The 23,379-nt window shown below is 34.7% G+C and overlaps 1 pseudogene; it reads left to right on the top strand.

Moving 5' to 3' along the window:
• Positions 1–5,861: 5,861 nt before the first annotated feature.
• Positions 5,862–10,697, top strand: LOC111398057 (annotated as a pseudogene).
• The last annotated feature ends 12,682 nt before the right edge of the window (positions 10,698–23,379 follow it).

Genomic DNA, 23,379 nt, shown 5'->3' with positions numbered 1-23,379 from the left:
AAAGTCTCCCAATGTTTGGGACCTAGGTTGGACATATACCTGATAAGTGTACTAACAGCAAATGCTAAGTCAGGTCTAGTACACACCATTGGAAACATCACAGAACCAATGGCATTTGTATATGGAATTCGTTTCATATATTCTTCTTCTTCTTCATTAGCAGCTATTTGTTCTTTAAATAATACAAAGTAATTAGCTAAAGTTAATGTAACTGGTTTATATTCATTCATGCCAAATTTCTTCAAAATTTTCATGATATATAGAGCCTGATGTAAAAATAAAATTGATTTAGACCAATCTCTTGGAGTTTCCATGCCTAAGATTCTTTTAACATTACCTAGGTCTTTCATACCAAATTCGTTACTTAAAGTAGTTTTTACATCATTTAACAACTTCAAGTTGGGACCAATCAAAAGCATATCGTCCAGTATAACAACAAAAACACACAGTCATTATTGTTTGCATTACCTTGATAGTACAAGTAATGATCAAATTCACTCCTTTTAAAACTAATTGTTTTAACAAACGAATCAGAATGTTTGTATCATTGTCTAGGAAATTGTTTTAAACCATACAAAGAGCGTTTAAAAAAACACACATGATCAAGTTTTTGTTTATTTTCAAAACCTTTATGTTGATCCATGAAAATCTTTTCATCAAGTTCTCCATGCAGAAAAGCAGTTTTAACATCAAATTGTTCAAGTTCCCAATTGAAATGTGCAACTAATGCAAGTATAGTCCTAATTGTGGTACACTTAACAACTGGAGGAAAAATTTTCATTATAATATAACCCTTCCTTTTGTGTGTAGCCTTTGGCCATAAGTCTAGCCTTAAACTTTAAACTCTCTCCTTTGGTAATTCCCTCCTTAATTCTAAAAAACCCATTTAGACCCAATTATTGACTTGTCTTTAGGTAATGGGACTAATTCTCATGTTTGATTCATATCGAAGGAACTTATCTCTTCTTTCATCGGTTTCACCCAATACTCAAATTGTTCACTCCTTAAGGCTTCTTCATACGTGTTTGGTTCCCTATCAACTAATTCTTCATAACTAGCATAAGCAAGTTCAAAATCAGATTCTAACCTTTGAGGCACCCTATGTGTTCTTCTAACTCTATCTCTAGCTAGCTAACTGGTAATCAGACAAATGATTTTGCTCTTCTTGATGTTCCTCTATAACTTCATTTCTCTCAATATTTTCACTCTGATTATCTTCTAGTTCAGGATTTTGATACTCCACCTCGATTGAGGTGATGGGGGTTTGAACACTTAAGGACTTTAAATTTACTTGAGATTCATCACTAATGTTTTCTTGTTATTTTTCTCTCAATGTGTCACTTTCTGATTTTAAACACGGCATTTCAGACTCATTAAATGTAACATCACGACTTATGATGATCTTAATTCCATTTTGACTTCTATCCCAAAGCCTATACCCTTTAACTCTTTCAGGATATCCTAAGAAAATACATTTCCTAGCTCTAAGTTCTAATTTTCCCTCATTTTGATGAGAGAAAGCAGCACAGGCAAAAGTTTTTAACATAGTACAGCCAGTACATTTACCATACCATTTTTCATGTGGAGTATCACCATTTAATGCAGTGGAAGATGTCAAATTAATCAGATAACACATAGTGATAATAGCTTCCCTCCAAAAAGATTTAGGAATTCCAGAACTCAACACATACATCTAACTTTGTCAAGTAAAGTATGATTCATATGTTCAGCCACCCTGTTTTGTTGAGATGTATAAGGAACAGTTTTATGTCTAGTAATTTCACATTTTTCAGACAAATCATCAAAATTGTTATTACAGAACTCTAGGCCGTTATCAGTTTTTCGATATTTTATCTTTTTGACAGTTTGAGTTTCAACTTGTAATTTCCATATTTTGGAAATTTTAAAAGTTTTAGCTTTATCCTTTAACAGATAAACCCATACCCTACAAGAGTAATCATCAATTATGGACATAAAATATCTATTATCATCCATTGTAGGATTAATTGCAGGCCCTCATAAATCAGTATGAATATATTCTAAGACTTTAGTAGTTTTATGCGTACCAGATGAAAAAAGATGACCTATGATATTTACCAAGTACACAGTGATCACAAAAAGGCATATTAGACACACAGTCTTTTCCAAATATACATTTATCTTTTAGCAATTTAACTCATTTAATACTCATGTGAGCTAATCTATTGTGCCACTTGTGTGTGTCATCAATGTTGGTCAAATTTATAGAGGAAGTTGAATTTTTAACAATTTCAGCAGTGGTCACATAAATGCCGTTTCTTTTAGTGTCTTTACATGTGACAAGAGCACCCCTAATAATTTAAACATGTTGTTTCCAATTTTACCAATAAAACCATCAATTTTTAATGCTTCTACTGAAATAAGATTTCTAGCCATTTCAGGAACATATCTAACTCCATGTAATTTAAGCACATAACCAATGTCAAATTTTAATGTGATATCACCAATGCCAGCAATTTTATATACATGATTATTGCACAAAATAGCATGACTACTTTCAAATTTTGCATATTTTCAAATCAGTCTTTATGTGATGAAACATGAAATGATGCACTAGAATCAAGTATCCATTTATTTAAATGTAATTTCACAGTCAAATTTACTTTAGTAGGTTCAGAGTTTAATAACACATATACTTCACAAAATTCATCAAAGGAAGTAATAACATTTGCCTCATCGTGAACCTTTTTCCTTTTGTTTGTTTTTCTCAACATAACAATCTTTAATGAAGTGTTTAGTTTTACTGCAACCATAGCATTTTCTACCTTTAGTTTTATTTCTTAACCTAGATAAGCTTCTACGTTTCTTTTTACTACCAGACGCGTATCCACTTTGGTTATCACGAGTTCTAGACTGAGACCTACCTCTCATTAGATGAACCTTACCACTTCTTCTCTCAACTCTCTCGACTCGCATTTTCATTTCTTTACTTCTTAACGAGTCTATGGTGTCAAAGTATCTCTCCCGTATTTAATAGCATTTTTAACTTCTCTATAAGTTTCAGGGATAGCATTTAACAAAATTATTGCCTTGTACTCTTTAGATACTTTTTCACCACAATTAGTGATATCTTGCACAGGAAATCACTTTTGCAGGTGCGGTTTTTGTGTAAAAAATTGGGCAGTTCGATTTTTCTATTTTCTGTCGGTTTCTGGTCGGTTTTTTGCCGAATTTTCACCACCACCAAGCTCTGATACCAATTGTGAAGCAAACCCACCTATAAATCCAACAAAAGAAACAATTAATGAAGGATTTGCAAAGATTAATTTCAAGAAAGTGAAAACAAAAAACTGAAAAATGAAGAACGATTTTCCCCTTATTGATTCGGCTCGAAAACTCTATCCACATCACAAAGTTATCTCCAATTTGAAAGCCATTATTAATCACAAAGACAATTTCACAAAGAAGGTAAAGGAGGATTTGTTTTACACTAAGTAGGAGGAGAGTTTCTCTTGTGTAAAAAATGAAGGGCGAAGGCTCCAATTTATAGGCTCAGTAGGGAGAACGGATTTCCCAGAAATCTTATAAGATTAGGATAGAAAATCTGCAAGATTATGTTAACTAAAAAGATAGACCTCATCCAAGACGAGATAAGGTAGATGAAGAAAGATACCGATTTTATTTATCTATATTTTCTTATGATAAATCAAATTACCTCCAAGATGGATATTGAGCATCTAGCCCAATGAACTTATTACCTCTAAATACCCAACATAATTGGGCTACTTCAATTGTGGTGTGGATTTAATTCTTCAATCATGGGCTTATAATCTATGAAGTCAAAATGGGCCTCGATTTTTTATCATCGCCTAGAGGATTCGGGCATCACTTACCAAACATTCCCAACAGGTTTATTTTGTAAGAAAATAAAGTGTGTGTGTGTGTGTGTGTGTATTCTAACAAAGAAAATTTTCAATTATTAGTAGTCTATCATTGTTGGCTTTTTTTGTTAGTATGTAGTTAATTTTTTCAATTCTTTGTCAATTTTTTTTCTTCCTTTTCAACAATTTGAATTTTCGTAGATGGCTAACACTATGACATTGAGTTATATAATTTTTGAAAAAGGATTGTTATATATATAGATATTCATTTGGGAGTTAAGGTACATAAGTCCCTTATTCTTCTTGTTTGTAATATTTTTAATCAATAAATGAATATTGCATTCTTGAATTTTCAAGTTGAGATATTTTTAAACAAAAAAATAAAGGGGAAAAATGATGGGGTAGACAAGAAAAAAGAGGATACCTTAAATTTGCAAAAAGTTTGTGAATAGTCACCTGGATAGAAAGACCCTATTCCTAGGATTGGGTTTTGGCCTTTCCTGCGCAACTTAGGTGGAAAGCGAAGAAGACTTCCTTCCAGAGCAATATTATTACTTCTTTGAACATGAATAGAGGCAAGGAAAAATAAGTATTTTACATCTTTGTTATTATTTCGAGGCAAAAGTACAAGCAGGATAAGGAAGGAAGGCACTTTGAGACGCACTCGTAGGAATTACTTTGAGACTTTAAGATCAAAGCATAATTTTTACTCATTATTAAATTTATATCTTTAACTTTTTTCAGTGTATTCTTATTATCAACACAACTGGACCATAATAGCATTCTGTCCAAACAAATCGTTAAAATAAATTAAAATTAAAAAAACTTTAATTGCCTCTCGTATTTTTAAATACGATATGAAATTAAGACTACACATTTTTTCTTTGTTTTAAAGCAAGTCAACGGTATCTTTTGATAAAAATTTTGATTAAGAACAAGATTTACTAGTAAAGTTGATTTAAAAAATTCCTTTTTTTTTTCTTTTTACCATCATTAAATTTTCTTTGTTATTGTTTCAATTTTCAAAGTCATTACGGAATGTCGAACAAAGTTGAAATATTGTATTTTTAACCCTTGTTTAAGTCTTATTTTTTCATCAAAATACATTATTCAACAATGATTTGACCTCACTTCAACCACACATTCTTTAGCAAAATAATATTACATGCAAATTCATGACTTTTCTTTATTTTTTAACCATATATTTTTCATCAATATTTAAAAATACATTTTTTAACAAGAATGAGGCTCAAAAAAGGGCTAATATCATTTCAAAATGCTTATGACCTAGTTTTCTACATCATTAATTGTACGCGAAACAGCCAACCATAACAAATGTTACGGTTTGTCAAAGTGAGTCATTCCAAATTAGTATTTCGAAAATCTGGATAACTTGCTAACTTTAAAAATTCTCCAACAAGCGTATGCTAGCTGAATCCACAAATCACCTACATCATCTCGAAGCTGATTTTGAGAACTATATCATAGACATATCGAACAAAACAAACGGATATCGAAAATAGTTAAAAATGCGTCAAACGTGCGTTTTAGAAAGAGGCATCTAACTAGTCTTTTCTTTATCATTTTTCAATTATTTCATTAACATTTATTATTTTTGCGCAACAAATTTTTCAATATAATATACATCATTTTATTTGAAAATTTTACATGGGATGTGATATCAAAAAAATTTAGAATTTTACATCCGAAAAAGTCATACACCATGTAAATTTTCAAATATAAAATTCGGATGTAAATTACATGGGATATGATTTTATTTTATTTTTATGTAAATTTTTGGATGTAAAATTCTTTGCAAATTTTTTACAAGTTTGATTGTACTCTCTAACTCAAAATATTTGCGTCTACCCAATTATTGATTTTAATACAAACTTTTAGTTGACAGACAACATTTCAATTGATTGGTTTTAATTATCCTACTAGTTCTAGACTCAAAATAACTAAAAGTGTTGTGATGGCAATAACTGTCCCTTGTGACCAATGGTGGATTCGCCAGAACCTTCGTCGGGTGCTGCACTGATTGTGATGGCAGTCAATGATTTGCAGACTTCACCCCTGCTAGCTCCGACTGTGGACTGTGATGGCAAATTCTGTTGGAGAATGGAGTGTTGGGCCTTTCTTTTTTAATTAGGTTGACCCAAATTAAAAAGCCCAAATGGTTAAAAAAACCAGATCACTTACCTATTTACCACAGAGGCAGAGGTCCATTTACATTTAACTCCACATTCCACTCCACTCTCCTATCTCTTCAGTAGTCCGTCCGTCCGCATAGCACAACGCCTCGCAGCCACAGTCGATTTCAAAATCAATTTCCCCTTTCCCCCAAATCCGATTCCTTCCCAACGTGGTGCGTGAGCATAAAGCATGCCTTCAAACTGCCAATTGGTACGAAATACGAATTGTGAATTTGTGATATGATTTCAATTTCAATTTTCAAGTATGACATTAAATTGGGGCACGTTTATTGTTTATGTTTAATTATTATTATTATTTTATTTTATTTTTGAGTAATTTGTTGTGCTCTCTCTCTCTCTCTCTCTCTCTCTCTCTGCATTGGTAATTTGGTATTGATTTTTAGTTAGGGTTTTGAATTTTGTATTGTTTCATCTTAGGCTTACAACCTACTTACTATTTGGGGATTTTGTTGAAATTGGTTTTATTGTAATGTTTTCAATTGAGCGGTTTAGAGATTTGCGGTATTTTTAAGTTTTATTTGTAAATAGTCTTGTCCTTTTGAGTTTTTATTTAAGTTTTTATGAATTGGATTTATTGTGATTTAAGTTTTTATAAATTGTTTATGGCTTTTAATAAATGGTGGAAACTGGAAAGTAAATAAGTAATGGGAGAAACTGGAAACGGGTTCGATAACGGAAGTTGGGGCATTTAATTTCTACATTTTAGTGCATTTACATATATATTGAATAATTTTTAATATTATTTAATCAAATTTTAATAAACGATCGGCTGCTGATCGAACCGGGCTTTTACGATCGTTAATTATCGATGATCAAAGTCAACCTTCGTCCTAAAGCAACGTTGATGCTAGATTCGCCCTTGCTTGTGACAGACACTCATCCCAATATGTTCAACCATATAAAAATACATAGAATGACAAAAACTCAATCAAAGTTGAAATCCTAAAGACCCCTAGACAAGTGTTGACCTCATTTTCTGTTGAGGTGATGCGAACAACTAATATTGGACCCACTTGCGTACACGTAAGCAAATTCTGATACAACATGGCCATGTTGCTAGTCGACAATACTCCGAATTTGCATGTGGGAGGAGCTTTATCACACGAGACAAATATGTTTGGGCTCCAACAATATATTTTGGGAACGATTGTGTAATAATAACCAATCTTAAACAACTAAGAGAAAGCCAAATAAACTAAACTCTAGCAAAGCAAATGTATAATCCGCAAGAGAGAATGCAAAGAGTAGCTTTAAGTGTATTGAATTGTATTACCCTTCAAATGATACCAGGGGGTTATTTATAGTACTATATATGAAATGTTATCCATTAGATAAATATATACATGGCTTCATCTCTAGAACTGAAGCGTCCAATCTTAGTTAATTCGAACTTAATAGTATGTAGCGCATTTAATATTTTTATAGATAGCAATCACGCTATAGCCTAAACTGACAAGACTTTAACATTTCATTCATTACAAAAGTCACATTAATCATTCAAAAATGATCATATATAAATTCAAGATCTTCATGTGTGGATTGTCACCTATTGTGGTTGAGCTTCGATTTTGACTTTTGTTGAGCTTCGTCACTTCGTCGGGCAAATGAAGCACGGCTTCTACGCTTCATATTTACAAGCTTCAATAATCCACGTGTCCACATTGCAAGGGCATCAGGGGTCAATCACATGGAACCTATGTGGCAAGGCGTAACAAAGTGAATGTAGCTCTTCACTATTGATCTGTCGATACTTTTTATTTTATTCATATTATGGCTTAATCCATAAGAAAACTTCTAAATTTTTAAATCTTTTATACGATTTGAGTTAAAATCGTATATATGGAAGGGTCATCGGTTCGAGTCCTTTCAAAGCCATGGAGGTGAATGCTTCAGCTGTAAACTTCAGGACTTGAGATTAGTCGAGGTGTGCGTAAGTTGACTTGAACACCTATGGTCATTAAAAAAATAAAAAATAAAATCGCATAAATGGAAGACTGAAACTCGTGAAAGTATCAAATATTTCTGAGTGATATAATTGTTTCCCACAAGTTTCATTGATCAGCCCATTAAAAGTGTTAAAGATTTCGCTAGAGAATTTTCGATTAAGTCGAGAAAGTTATGGTACCTTGCAGGTCCTGCCGTCTTGACCTCTCTTTGCCAATACTCACTTGGATCAATTACTCAAACATTTGCAGGACATGTGGGCACCATTCAGCTTGTAGCTGTTTCAATTGAAATGAATGTCTTTGCTGGTGTTGCTTTTGGAATCATGGTAATTCTACCGTATTGAGTCTGTGTCTGTTCTGATATCACGTTGAACCAATTTCATCTAAAACTTTATTTCTCGCGATTGTGATGGCAGTTGGGTATGGGAAGTGCCCTAGAAACACTTTGTGGTCAAGCTTATGGAGCTAGGCAACTGGATATGCTTGGGGTCTACGTGAAAGATCCTGGCTTATTCTCAACATTGCAGCAATCCTAATTTTATTTCTATACATTTTTGCAGAGCCGATTATGAAACTAATAGGTCAAACTCCTGAAATATCCAAATGGGTTGGGATTTTTTTCTCTGTGGATCATTGGATGATCCCGGAACTTTTTGCTTATGCATTCAGTTTTCCCATTCAAAAGTTCTTACAATCTCAGAGCAAGATAGTGGCCATGGCGGCGATATCAGGGGCGGTGGTGATTTTACATGCTTTTTTTTTAGCTGGCTTTTGATGCTGAAGTTGAAGTGGGGACTGGGCGCAGCAACCGGGATGCTCAACTTCTCATGGTGGCTCTTGGTGGTGGCGCAACTCTTGTATATTTTTAGTGGGACTTATGGCGAGGCTTGGTCGGGGTTTTCTTGGAAAACTTTTCAGAATCTATGGGGTTTTGTCAAATTATCTCTTGCATCAGCTGTAATAATTTGGTGTCTCTTACAATATGAAAAAAATGTAGTATTTTTATAAATATTTAAAGATTATAATTCTTCTATTAATTTTCAAAAATGTTGGCAGCTTGGAAGTGTGGTACTTTGTAGTATTAATTTTTTTTTTTTTTTTGCTGGATACCTAAAAAGGAAATTGCTATTTGTACCTTTTCCTCTACCTGGTGGATGACACAATGACATGGAAAGGTGTCTATTTTAAAATTTTTTAACACAAGAAAAACCTTGGCATATGAATTATTGGGCCGGGTTTTACAAATACAATAACGGGTCTAGCAACAAAATCTTTTATAAGAAGAGACGGGTTATTCAAAAATCATCAATATATTGCTCGCGAAGAAAATGCCCCCAAATTTGGAAACCTACCGCCCAGCTTAGACATAGTCGTTTTCGACTTGAAGGTTTTTTCGGTGAGAGAGAGCAGTTCCAACTTGCAGGTGGTGTCGTCGTCATCATTGTTTCCGGCTTGAATGTTTCGTCCATGAGAAACCTTGTTGTTCCAGGTTCAAGCTATTGCAGGCTTCATTGATTTGAATAGAAGACGGATAGAGGTAGAGAAAGTTTATTTCAGATTTTAATTGTATTCCTCGCTCTTTTGCCAAACAACTTAGGAAGTTCTTAAAGAAGTTTAAGTAATCTGTTAATTTTTTTTCTTTTACACATGATATAGTAGTGATTATTTTTTTATTTTTTTTTTGTTCTTTTTATTATTTTTGTAATCTGTTATTTGTCTTACTCTGTCACAAAACTTGGGGATAGCTTAAATGCTTTGAGATCACACATTTATTGTCTATTCTTTTAAGCTTGTTCACAAATATGGGGAAAGAGGGAATTAAACAAAAAAAAAGGAAAACCACACACATCTGAATTGAAAAAAGAAAAGAAGAATGCTGATTTCAATTCAATATTTGATTTGTGAATTAGTTGAAACCTTGTAATTAGTTTTTTTACTGCAGGCAACGAAAAATCAGAAGAGGTTGACAACATCATTCTATTAGAAGACGAAAATGACAACAATTGGGAGAGGTTGAACCGATCGTAGAAGCACATCATCAAGTGGTGAATGAACACATGCCGGCACCGATCTCATGTACACAACTTCTATTGGTTCGCTTAATTCAATTGTTCAATGCATTTGATTTTCATGTTTTAGTTACATTGTTATACTGTGCAAGGTGAGGGCAACAATGAGGTAGCACCGCAACAAGGAATGTCTCCAATGAGCTTCCCATCGGCTTCAATGAGTTTTATATTCAATGGTCAAGGTATGCATTTAAATATACGTAATTTATTTAAAGTCGTACCCTAGCTTGTGTAATAAATTTTCTATTTCACGGTGGGGAATGCAATGCCGTACTACTATCCAAATGTATCTCACCAACGTGACGCAAACATGTGATTTTGGTTAAACAAAATTGATGCAGTAATATTCTCATGGTAATAGTTTGCAGACATTAGTTGATAGTGCTTCATGTTTTACCATTAGTTGACTGCGACAATGGAAGCAACTTGTAGCTCTCTTTCCTTATATATGTGACAGGAGTATTCTATGTATCAATTTAGTTTATGAAATACATGCAGGTGTATTCAATTATTGGTGTATTCAGTTACTTGTAGCTCAACTTGTATAAATTACTGGTGTATTTAGTTACCATCAATACAGGCAGGTTGGGAAACTGGAAACAACAATATTTTTTCAATCACATTAACATTACTGAGAAAGTAGTGAATGACAATTACAGATTCTTCCCGACTACTAAAGTCAAGAACACAAATTAGCTAGACTAATTCCTCAGACCAACATCCTTAATAGGGTTTCTTTCATCAACAACAGCAGTAAGATCCATCATCAAACCAACATCCTCAGCATACACTACAGTCAGCCAAATGAACACCAACATTCTTCAACTCACCAACTGAACATAACACAACACACACTACACATCAAAAGTGATAGGGAACGAAACATAACAGAACACACACTAAACATAACTACTCATGCCGGTCCCTTCCCTTTGTTATCCACTTCCGCACTTTCGTTGGACTTGCTTATTGTCACGTTTGATGAAATCTCAATATTTTTTTCTTCTGCTACCCGACAAAAATATTGAAACAACTAAGAGAATTGTTGAACTTCTTCGACCGCCACATGATTACTTGACTCGACTGTCGTGAGATTCTGCCATAGGCGATGGGTGGCGTCGAAGATGGTGGGAAACCCAAGAAAAATGGGTGGCATCGAAGATGGTGGGAAACCCAAGCTTACATAATCGATGGAGCTACCGTCTTCCAGCCACAAACAACGAACAAGACAAATGCAATCACAAGAATAACCTCCGGTGGGAAACCAAAGGATGGAAACGATTGAACAATTTTAGCCATCGGCCTCTTATTCCGACTGAGATGGAGTGCTAGACGTCGAACACTTTTTCGCCTCCAAGGGTTTCCTCTGATTTGGGGATTCTGGGTATGAGAAAATGAAAACAAAGATGGAAATTGTCTTACTAATTGGGCCGATTTTATGTCTTGACCCACCTTCATTTTTAATACTTTAGTTTTCCTTTATTTCACTGACTGCCCATACAGTTGACACGTCACCGTGTCAACTATCGTGTAAGGCAACAGGTACGAGTAGCGCGATTGACCTAAAAAATGCAAAAGTTGCAGTGGATTCTCTGTCCATATGGTGATTTCTTCGATTTTTTAAATCTTTTTTCTTCGAAAAACCAAGTTTTGACATTCTTTAATCTTCCTATAAATGCAGCATAAACATATTAGGGTGGGCAATTATGCTAGCAATTGGATTGAATGCAGCCATAAGGATTGTTTATTTCCGTCTCAATTTTGTCCATTAACAAAGTTTGGTTTTTTTGTACATAATCTGCTTATTTTAAAGCGTAAGGTTGTCAAATGAACTTGGGGCTGGTCACTCAAGAGCTGCAAAGTTTGCAGTGGTGGTAGTGTCAATTGTTGCACTTTTATTTGGGATTTTTCTTGCACTCATTCTAATGGTTGGTCGGAGCTGCTACCCTGCCTTATTTTCAAACAATGAGGAAGTTCAGGGCCGGCCCTGGGGACAAGCCACCTAGGCAACTGCCTAGGGCCTCCAAAACATGTGGCTTGTTTAAGTGTTATGCCCTAGATCCAATCGATTTAGGTTGTAAACACTTTTAATATGTTTAATGCATTTAATATTGGCAAGATCTATTATTGATTTAAATTAATTTTGTGATAAATAATATTAAATAATAGAGTCCAAATATTCAAGTGTAAGTGATATGTTAATCACAAGGAGTTGTGATTGTGAGATACAAATTACATAGGATTGGATCTTGAATAAATCGTGGTCGTAAGTAATAACGAGATACGGATATCATTAATACAGATAGACCATCACGTGTGGCATTTTTTACTTGTGAAGTAAGTAGCTGATCTCACAAGCTAAAGTGTAGTGACACTTAAATGAACACGTGGATGTTTTGTTATAGAACAAAACATTGGAGACCCGCTAAGAGATTCCACATAGATAACTATCTGAGTGTGTCAGTGGTTAATCTCGAACGTTCGGTAGTGGAATTGGTCCTATGACTTGAGGTCATCATAGTGCCTTGTATGAGGACAGTCATGCTTTGACGGTGTTGGATGTTGCTCTGTCAAGGGCCGCTAATACGACATCGTTTGGGTATGTCGAGAACCATATGAAGGTTGTGAATGACCAATAGAGAATTCGTCACTCTTAGATAGTAAGAGATTGTGATCAGCATTTCGTTCAATTAAGTTAATAACGAAATCATTGGCCAAGGTATACATATAAGTCGAAAATGAGTTTTCGACTCATATTGACTTAATAGTAGAATGAAAGATATGATCGATAATCGAGATTGACACACTTCCATATCTCGTAGTTGATCGGATCATATTGATGAAGGGATTATAATTTCATGGTAAACGAACAGTTTTGGTTTTGTCATACCACGTGACATTTTTCGTCACATGTGTTGCCCTGATACTTTGTTAGATGTCAATCTGGGACGGCGAGAGTGAATTTGTGATAAATTAAATGGGTGTTTAATTTATCAATTTTGATTAGATCAAAAAATAATATTTCACGTCGTTAGGCATCGTGGTCGGGAACCTGATGGGTCGCACACAAAAAAGAATTGGAAGATTTAATTAATTAATTTAACAATCGTTGGATAAATTAATTAATTGGATTGGTTATTTATATCCCCGAATTAATTAATTTGATTAATTAATTCACGGACCGGATTTAATTAAATGGATTAATTAAATATTGGACCGGAACGGGTCGAGCCCGTCGGAGTTTATATAAATACATGGTTACGGTTTAAGATCCATATTGTTTTCATAATTCTTGCTGGCACAAGAAGAAAAATCCTAGCAGTTGCAGTCTATTCTCTGTGTGAATTTCACTGGAGCCTGGACAATTGAACAGTTGTGGGAGGCAGATTCAAGTTGCTGAAAAAGGATAACGCAAAGGAGTTTGCAAAATCAAGAAAAATGTATATTTCTCATCACAGTTCTTATCTAAATACAAATCTGAATCCTGGTGGGAATTGAAACTGTTTAATTCCGATGTTGATGTTTAAGTAAATTCCCAACAGTAGCATCAGAGCCAACTTTTTATTTGTTAGGAATTGAATTACATGTTGATTAAATTAAAAGTTGATTTAATCATGTTTATTCCTAAATTTAGCAATTATAGTGTTTAATTGTATTTTTCCAAAATCTGATTTTGAAAAAAAAAATAAAGTAAAATATGGATCGAGGCTGGGACGGCGACATCGCCCCTGTCGTCTATTGGGCGAGGCGGCGCAGTTTAAGGAAAAAAAATTTCATCTAGGGTTTGGTTGGAGACGGGGGCTTCCATTGCAATTAATGTAATTGCAAGCCCCCGCCTGCAATTTCTGAAAGGGTCAATCTGCAATTTTTAAATGGAGGGCATTTCTGCAATTTACGAATATGGAAGCCCCTATTATTAATTTTTCCAATTGGGTCAGATTTGCAATTTTCAAAAGTGTTTTGAATTTGATTTTAAAATTGTTTTTAAAATTATATTTCAAATGGGTTTGACCAATAGTTTTAATTTTGACCTAAATTTAATTTTTTTTTTTTAAAAATTGACGACTTTTATATTTTTGTTAAAATTAGATTTTAACTTAAATATTTAATTTTGACCATTAATTGAATTTTTTTATTTTATTTGGGAGTTTTGTCCTAAATTAAATATTAATTCAATTTTATTAGAGTTGGACTCTAATATTATATTAATTAAAATTTGATTTCAATTAATACCACTTTCCAATGCAAATTAAAATTTAGAGTATGACTCTAATTTAATAATTAATTAAAATTCGATTTTGATTAAATTACTTCGTCCAATAGTTATGGAATTAGAGTTGGACTCTAATTTGGGATTTAGTTAAAATTTGATTTTAATTAAATAGGCCCGCCAATTAAGTTAATTAATTAATATGATTAATTAATTATTTAATTATTTCGATCCAAAATTTTAAATTAATTTTGATGACTATAATTGCTAGATTTATGAGAGATTGCATATAATATTAGATATTATACATATGAAACATTTATGTGATGAATATTTATGGATGATTATGGACTCGAACACATGGATGTATTAAATGGTTGATTTACTTCTTGTTGTTTTATGGGCCTGCGAGCCCTTAATTGTTTTGGACCTGCGAGTCCGTTATTGTAATTGTTGTTATCGGCCTGCGAGCTCTTTGTTATATTGGACCTGCGAGTCCGTTGTTATTGTTATTATTATGGGCTTGCGAGTCCGATTTCTTTTAGGCCTACGTGCCAACTAGTATAGGATACATGTTGCAGCTTAACTAATTGAAGGCGCAAGAAGAGAAGGACACCATGGAGATGATACATTGATGTTGATCCAATGTTGTACCCCTTAGGAATTGACCAACTAGTCTTCCTTTTGGTTCGGGAAAACTAGATAGAACAAATTCATAATCATCCATACTATTATTTATATATATTTATTCGCATAGTTGATATATATATATAATTACTTGATGAGACCATTGCATGTTAAATCCCTCATTAAAATATTAAGTTAGTATTATTTGTCTTCCATCATTATAGTGATAACCGAGAATCCTAAATTGACCTTAGCTTGTTGAGTACACTCAAGGCTGGTCTATTAGGGATATGTTTGATACTATGAAATATTTGATATTTCTGAATGATGGGTTTGACTTAACTAAAATTTATCTTTTGTTGAGTACACTCAAGGAGTTAACTTTTAAAGGCATGTTAAGCTAACACATAAGATGTGTGAAGACAAAAGAGTTGTCAGCTTAATGATCTGGGAGTTGTGTGGAGATACAATTGATAACAATATCTACCCAAATGTTTTATTAAAATTTGTTGAGTACACTCAAGATCTTGATACAACGAATGGGATCCCAGCCCACTGGGAATCAAATGTGGATTCAAATAATTTATGTATGAGAGTCATGAATTTATTTTAAACAGTGGGAGCACGTTTAATTAAAGTCCATATTGAATTTGTGCATATGCATTATAATACATATTAATTCTATATTTTTCGTCATTTACAGTTTTTGAATCATGAGTAATTATATGAATTTGAGAGACATACTGAATGCCAACAAACAGACCGGACCAATTTTTTTCGATTGGCACCTCAATTTGAGAATCGTTCTCAAGCATGAAAAAATTGGGTATGTCCTTGAGCAGCCCTTTCCAGTGGTGCCTACTGAAAATTTCACTCAAGAAGAGGTGGCTCCTTACAACAAACACAGTGATGACGATAACACTGCAGCATGTGTGATGCTTGCAGCTATGTCACCTGAGTTGCAGAAGCAACATGAGGGTATGGATGCTTACACTATGATTTTTCATCTCAAGGAGTTGTATGATGAACAATCTCGTGTGGAGAGGTATGAGACCTCTAAACAACTATACCGGTGCAAAATGGCAGAGGGATCTTTAGTCAGTGCCCATGTGCTGAAAATGATTGGTTTCATTGAAAAATTGGCTTCATTGGGTTTTATCATGAATCAAGAACTAAGTATTGACTTGGTTCTGCAATCTCTGCCAGATAGTTATTCACAATTCATTATGAACTTCAATATGAATAAAATCGAATGCACACTCCCTGAGTTGCTTAATATGCTTAAAACTGTGGAGCCTAATGTCAAGGCTAGCACTGGGCATGTCTTAGCTATTCATTCCTCCAAGGGCACTAAGAGGAAAATCAAAGGAAGTTTTAAGAAAACATCCAAAAGAGCTAAGGGCAATAACAAAGCAGGCAAGGACAATACCGAATCTGATGACCCATGCTATCACTGTGGAGTGAAAGGTCATTGGAAGAGGAACTGCAAGGCTTACCTCGCTAGCTTGAAGGGAAAGAAGTCTTCTGAAACTTCTACTTCGGGTATTTTTGTTATCGAGGTTATTATGTCTACTTCATTAGTTTCTTAGGTATTAAATGTCAGATGTGGATCTCATATTTGTATAAATATGCAGGGACTAAAGAGAAGTAGACCACTGCAGAAAAGAGAAGTTGACCTGTGCGTGGGGAATGGAGCAAGAGTTGTTGCATTAGCTGTAGGGACATACTTCTTACCATTGCCTTCGGGCTTAGTATTAGAATTAGAAAATTGCTATTTTGTTCCCGCCATTACTAAAAACATTATTTCTATTTCTTGTTTGGACATGAATGATTTTTCAATTAATGTTAAGAACAATTGTTGTTTATTTTATGAAGATGAGATCTTTTATGGTTGTGGTGTGTTGCAAAATGAAATTTATATTCTTGATACTGAGTCGTCTATTATGAGTATAGAAAATAAAAGGCATAAAAATGATAATCTAAATAATACATACCTCTGGCATTACAGACTGGGTCATATTAACGACAAACGCATTTTCAAGTTACATAAAGATGGATACTTGAGATCAGTTGATTTTGAATCATTTGACAAATGCGAGTCGTATCTGTTAGGCAAAATGATCAAGTTCCCTTTTACTGGAAAAGGAGAAAGAACCACAGAACTGCTGGGACTAATACATAATGATGTATGTGGACCCATGTCAATCAACGCCAGAGGTGGTTTCTCTTACTTCATCACATTCACTGATGATCATTCTAGATATGGTTATGTGTATCGGATAAAATTCAAACATGAAGCACTTGAAATGTTCAAGAAATTCAAACTTAAAGTAGAGAAACAAATTCGTAAAAATATTCTCACGCTGAGATCAGATTGAGGTGGAGAATATTTAAAGGGAGAATTTTTAAATTATCTAAAAGAGAATGGAATTCTCTCGCAGTGGACTCCACCATATACACCGCAACATAATGGTGTATCTGAACGGAAGAATCGCACTTTGTTAGACATGGTGCGATCTATGATGAGCAATGCAAATATCCCAAAATCATTTTGGGGTCATGCACTAATTGTTGCGTGCTACACACTTAATCATATCCCATCTAAATTGGTCGACAAAACTCCATACGAGCTATGAAGAGGAAGAAGACTAAACTTATCTCACATAAAAGTTTGGGCTATGACGCTTATGTAAAGCGAAATGAATCAGATAAGCTTGAGGCTAAATCTGATAAATGCGTATTTGTGGGATATCCAAAAGAGACAATTGGATATCAGTTTTATAATCCTGTTGAGAAGAAGGTGTTCATCTCAAGACATGTCATATTCCTGGAGAAAGAGTTTATTCTAGGAGAGGGTAGTGAGAGTAAACTAGAACTTGAAGAAGTTCAAGAATCCACAGATATTGTTGACCAATTAGATGAACCTGAGTCTAATCCCACACCTGTTGACGGATAAACTCTTGATCAGGATGTAGAGAACCCTGAGGACACTCCAGCTCAGCGTAAATCAAGTAGGATCATTCGACCTCCCAGAAGGTACGAATTCACGATTATTAATCAACTATTATTAGTCTAGAATGATGAACCTATAAATTACGCAGAAGAGAAGTCAAGTGTTGACTCGAAGAGATGGCAAGAAGCCATGGAATCCGAAATGAACTCAATATATGAGAACAATGTTTGGACCTTGGTCGACCTTCCAAGTGGGATAAAACTGATAGGTTGTAAATGGGTTTATAAGAAAAAGGTCAATGTGGATGGAAATGTCTATACATACAAAGTAAGGCTAGTAGCAAAGAATTACACACAAAGACAAGGCGTTGACTTTGATGAAACTTTTTCGCCTGTAGCCATGCTGAAGTCGATTCGGATTTTGCTTGCAATAGCTACATACCATGATTATGAGATATGGCAAATGGATGTCAAAACTGCTTTTCTTAATGGAAATTTACAAGAGGAGGTGTACATGACACAGTCTAAAGGTTTTGAATCCAAAGGAGCCAACAAAGTATGTAAGCTAAATCGATCCATTTATGGATTAAAGCAAGCCTTTAGGAGCTGGAATCTTCGTTTTGATGAGACAATCAAAAAGTTTGATTTATCAAAAATGAAGATGAACTGTGTGTTTACAAGAAGACAAGTGGGAGCGCGGTCGTATTCCTAATATTATATGTCGATGACATATTATTAACGGGAAACGACATCCCAATGCTTTAATCGGTAAAATTATGGTTGTCAAACAAATTCTCCATGAAAGATATGGGAGAGACAGCGTATATCTTGGGAATCAAGATCTATAGAGATAGATCTAAAAGATTACTAGGCTTATCCCAATTTTCGTACATGGATAAAATCTTGAAAAAATTTAATATGGAAGAGTCCAAAAGAGGTTTATGTCCCATGTCACATGGGATTTACCTCTCAAAAGATATGTGTCCTAAAACACATGATGAAAGGAGTAGCATGGATAAGATTCCTTATGCTTCAGCGATAGGATCTATCATGTATGCGATGCTATGTACGAGACCAGATGTTTCATGCTCTAAGTGTTACGAGCAGGTTTCAAGCAAACCCTAGTGAGAAACACTGGATAGCGGTTAAGAACATTCTTAAGTACTTGAGAATGACTAAAGATGTGCTCTTGATCTATAGAGGAAATGAACTGAAAATTCATGGGTATACTTGTTGACCCCAAAAAGTACGCCAACAGATGCCGATCCCACCCGCGCTTGCGTGGGCGAATGTCCAACACGCTAAGACACGTGAACGGTCTAAAACGAGCGGTTCAAAGGGGCGTGGGAGTAGCCCAACGACGCGGGACGGTGACGTTCGGAATTCGGTGGGTTGTTTGTAATCCGATTGTACAATAATTACCAACCGGTGTTCGTAAATGTATATGTAAAAGTGTATAAACTCGATTTGTGTATTGCAAGTAAATGAGAGAGAGTTGAGTAAATGTAGTCTTTAGTATTGATTCTTGCATTAGCCTTTGACATTATACAATGGGAATATTTATAGTGATACATATGAAATGGGAGCCCTTGGATGAAGTGGCACGTGGCCTCATCTCTTTAGTTCAAACATCTTTTCCTAGGTATGGGGCTTGACTTGCTAGCTTGCGGCGTATTTATTGCTTGTGCAGGGCCTCCATGCTAGTGACAAGACTTGACCTTTATGCTTATGACAAACATTTCATCAATCATTCGAATAAGATCTGTGCAGGCGATCTCTTGGGAGAAGTGACCATGGAGGATGTTTCCTCGTGGTTAAGAGGCTCGTACATCAACTTCGGGGCTTCATCCATTTGACAAATACTTCCATTTGAGGACCTCAGCTACATCCAACAGCTTCCATGCCTTGGGTCATGGGCCTCGGCTTGAAGCACTTCGGATATAACCCACCTCGGCAATGTGTGCCACCTCGGCAGGAATGCCACGTGGATCAGGATGAGTGGGCCATTGGCCCAGGTGGTTAGGACAGGTGTGACAACACGCAACAATACTGATGCCAGCTTTCAAACTGACAAAGATAATAGCAAGTCTCAATCAGGATATATGTTTACTCTCAACAATGGAGCGGTTAGTTGGAAAAGTTCCAAATAGGAGACAACCGCTGATTCAACGACGGAAGCCAAGTACATTGCTGCTTTTGAAGCAGCGAAGGAAGCTGTTTGGATCAAGAAGTTCATTAATGAACTTGGAGTCGTTCCTAGCATTGTTGATCTCATACCTTTGTATTGTGATAACAATGGAGCCATCGCACAAGCGAAGGAACCGAGTTCTCATCAACGATCCAAATATGTGCTAAGGCAATATCATCTCATCAGGGAGATTATACAAAGAAATGACGTAACGATAGAGCGAGTTCCCACAGATGACAATATTGCAGATCCACTGACAAAGCCATTGTCACAACAGAAACATAATCGTCATGTGGACGCTTATGGTATTAGATACATGAATGATTGGATCTAGTGCAAGTGGGAGTTTGTAAGTGTTATACCCTAGATCCAATCGATTTAGGTTGTAAAGACTTTTAATATGTTTAATGCATTTAATTTGGCAAGATCTATTATTTATTTAAATTAATTTTGTGATAAATAATATTAAATAATAGAGTCCGAATATCCAAGTCTAAGTGATTTGTTAATCACAAGGAGTTGTGATTGTGAGATACAAATTACATATGATTGGATCTTGAATAAACTGTGATCGTAAGTAATAACGAGATACGGATATCGTTAATACAAATAGACCATCACGTGCGACATTTCTTACCTGTGAAGTAAGTAGCTGATCTCACGAGCTAAAGTGTGGTGACACTTAAATAAACACGTGGATGTTTTATTATATAACAAAATATTGGAAACCCGCTAAGAGATTTCATATGGATAACTATCTGAGTGTCAGTGGTTAATCTCTAACGTTCGGTAGTAGAATTGGTCCTATGACTTGAGATCATCATAGTGCCTTGTATGAGGACAGTCATGCTTTGGCGGTGTTGGATGTTACTCTACCAAGGGCCGCTAATACGACATCATTCGGGTGTATCAAGAACCATATGAATGTTGTGAATATCCAATAGAGGATTCGTCACTCTTAGATAGTAAGAGATTGTGATCAGCATTTCGTTCAATTAAGTCAATAACGAAATCATTGACCAATGTATACATATAAGTCGAAAAGGAGTTTTCGACTCATATTGACTTAATAGTAGAATGAAAGATATGATCGATAATCGAGATTGACACACTTCCATATCTCATAGTTGATCGGATCATATTGACGAAGGGATTATAGTTTCATAGTAAACGAACAGTTTTGATTTTGTCATACCACGTGACATTTTCCATCACATGTGTTACCCTAATACATTGCTAGATGTCAATCTGGGACGGCGAGTGTGAATTTGTGATAAATTAAAAGGGTGTTTAATTTATCAGTTTTGATTAGATCAAAAAATAATATTTCACGTCGTTAGGCATCGTGGTCGAGAACCTGATGGGTCGCACATAAAAGAGAATTGAAAGATTGCAAATTGTCAATTAATTAATTTAACAATCGTTGGATAAATTATTTAATTGGATTGGTTATTTATATCCCCGAATTAATTAATTCACGGATCGGGATTTAATTAAATGGATTAATTAAATATTGGACCGGACCGGGCCGAACCCGTTTGAGTTTATATAAATACATGGCTAGGGTTTAAGATCCATATTGTTTTCATAATTCTTACTGGCACAAGAAGAAAAATCCTAGCAGTTGCATTCTATTCTCTGTATGGATTTCATTGAAGGCTGGACAATTGGACAGGTGTGGGAGGCAGATTCAAGTCGCTGAAAAAGGATAACGCAAAGGAGTTTGCAAAATCAAGAAAAATGTATATTTCTCATCACAGTTCTTATTTAAATACAAAACTGAATCCTGATGGGAATTGAAACTGTTTAATTCCGCTGTGCATGTTTCAGTAAATTCCCAACAGCTTGTGCCTGGGGCCTTAAAACTTATAGTAATACCAGCAATTTTGTGTGCATCTATCCATGTTCGAGCCCAGAAGTCCATCAGAAACTTAAGCCCTTCAGCCTTCAGGAAACTGAACGGATACTGCACAAAGGAAATTGAAGGGATGATTCGACCAAATGGTAAGTCGTCTTCTTCAATTCAGAGAATCGGATTTCAGAATTCCTAATTCTTTATTTTGCTTTTGAATTTGTGACAGTCATGGGCGAGTGAGTTCATTGATTCAAAACGTGTTTGGGTTGAATATGCATTGAAAAGGCAAGAAGTCTAGGAACAAAATAAGCGTTTAACTCTAGAAAATTTGGAAGTAAGTTTCACAGCAAATCCAATTTTTGTTTTATTCCCCATTGTATCTTTTTTTCATTCCTTGGGATTCTTTTTTTTTTTTTCTCCCCCGTTTTTTGTTTTTATCCAATATCGAGATGTTATAATGAGGTTAAACTAAGGAAATGGCATTAGATAATGGCACATATTTTGCTGAGACCTAAATAAACTTCGATTCACATGAAGCCTAGATGCAAAATGCCGTTGAAATTTTGGAATTTTAGGAGGGAGTTTTTGCTTCATATGCAATTTCTTATTTTATTCTCATGATTTTATCCTTTTATGTTCTCTAGAATTCTTTTTTCTTTGTTCTTTTTTTATATCAAATAAGTGAAGTTTACTTTAATTGAGGATAAATAATGGGAAGACCATCTTAGATAGCCAGAGCATGCCTTTGCGTAAAACTAAATAAATTCCCTTTCACAAAAACAAACAATCCCAATACTTCAGGTTAGAACTAACAATAGTATAAAATTATTAACATTACTTGATGTGGTTGCAAAATATTTGGTAATCCTTGAACCGTTTGATACATATATCACTCCTTCTACTTGAAAGAATAGAGTGAATAAAAGGTACTCATAGTATAGTTGACCCCAATTGCAAAGAAGACTTTAGTTGTTCTCATGCTCTTTTTCTTTTTCTTTGGCTTGTTGGGGTGGGTTTTTTTCCCCTTTTACCTTTCCCAATGTTTAAGGGAGATGGTGGGTTTGCTACATTGGTTGGTTAATTTTATTTTTTGATGCTTTCTAATCAGTAATTTCTTTGTGTCCTTGAACATTATCTTACTTTCCCAATGTCGTGTTTGATTTTATTGCTCAAGTTCATCATTTATGAAAAAACATGTTGGAAAAACTTGATTTAAGTTGTTTGATTACTAATTTTGCATCTCAAAACGTGAGAAGACTAAATATGATGCTAGCCTAATCTCTCGAGTTGTAAATGATATTTTATTTTGTAATTCTATCTCTTAGATTGTACGAAGTTTTCATTTGAATATAGATTTTTTTATTTAAATATTGTTACGTGTAAAAAAAAAAAAAATATATATATATATATATATAGTGCCTCAAAATAATTTTTCGCTTAGGGCCTCTAAATTCTC

The sequence above is a fragment of the Olea europaea genome, chromosome 7, assembly GCF_002742605.1.
Source record: "Olea europaea var. sylvestris chromosome 7, O_europaea_v1, whole genome shotgun sequence".
In the NCBI taxonomy this organism is placed as follows: Eukaryota; Viridiplantae; Streptophyta; class Magnoliopsida; order Lamiales; family Oleaceae; genus Olea; species Olea europaea.
The sequence above is the reverse complement of the archived record's forward strand: the minus strand, read 5'-3'. Positions and strand labels throughout refer to the sequence as shown.